Source organism: Sinocyclocheilus rhinocerous, unplaced genomic scaffold (genome assembly GCF_001515625.1).
Source record: "Sinocyclocheilus rhinocerous isolate Xijiao unplaced genomic scaffold, SAMN03320098_v1.1 scaffold1253, whole genome shotgun sequence".
Taxonomy (NCBI): Eukaryota; Metazoa; Chordata; class Actinopteri; order Cypriniformes; family Cyprinidae; genus Sinocyclocheilus; species Sinocyclocheilus rhinocerous.
The window spans coordinates 242,027-243,147 of NW_015642062.1; positions in this window are offsets into that span (position 1 = coordinate 242,027).

Here is a 1,121-nt window from a genome sequence, read left to right on the forward strand (position 1 = left end):
TATATATATATATATAATCTTCACAAGTAATGAATTTGTTTGCAAAAAATGATTATTTTATCTGAATATACAGTTACTTTTCAATGGCTGTCAATAGAGATAGTTGTTATTTTATAATCCTGTTTAATCAACCATCCTCACAGTCACTCTTCACACTGAGAAATATCTTACCAGACATCTTCCTCATCATTTATGAAATATTTGTTTTTATCATAACACATTATTTTTCCAGCGTTGGCCCATTTTTGACCTGTCGATGATGTAAACAGCGTTTGGCTCTGAGGAGGAGAGATCAGGAATGGAGTTATTGATTGATTGATTGATTGATTTGGTCAGCCACAACCACACGCTCTGCAGTAAATACGCTTGTGTTGTGCTTTGGCTCTGAGCTCCTCATTTACGTGTGTTTTTGGTGTTTCTCTAGAGCTCAGCTGCAAACGCACAGATTTGAATGATGTGAAATGCATCAGAATCACTCTCGTTCTCATGCTGCGTTCTCTGCTATGATTCTTACTACTAAACCATCAGCTTAGTGATACTAACCTAGCATAATGCCCCACCAAACCAGTTCAGTGCAAACATCGACCCGCAGCCCAATCTATAGATTTCTAGAGAAGCTTGTTTTCTGCCACAGAATGAAAAAAGAAAAAAGATAATTGCAATTTTTTTCTCACAATTTTGAGTTTATATCTTAATCTGTGTTTATATATCGCAATTCTGAGTTCATAACTTGCAGTTTTGCATTTATATCTCAATTCTGTGTTTAAATCTCACTATTTTGCGTTTATTTCTTGCAATTCTGAGTTTATGTCCCACAATTCTTAGTTTGTCTCATAATTCGTTTATATCTCAAAATTCTGTTTAAATCTCACAATTTTGTGTTTATATCTTAATTCTTCTTTTATATCTTGCAATTTAGCATTTATATCTCAATTCTGCATTTTTTTATTTCACAATTTTGCATTTATATCTCGCAATTTTGTGTTTATATCTCAATTATGCATTTATATCACACACTTTTGCATTTATATTTCAATTCTGCATTTATATCTCAATTTTGCATTTATATCTCAATTTTGAGTTTATATCTTGAAATTCTGCATTTATATCTCAATTTTGAA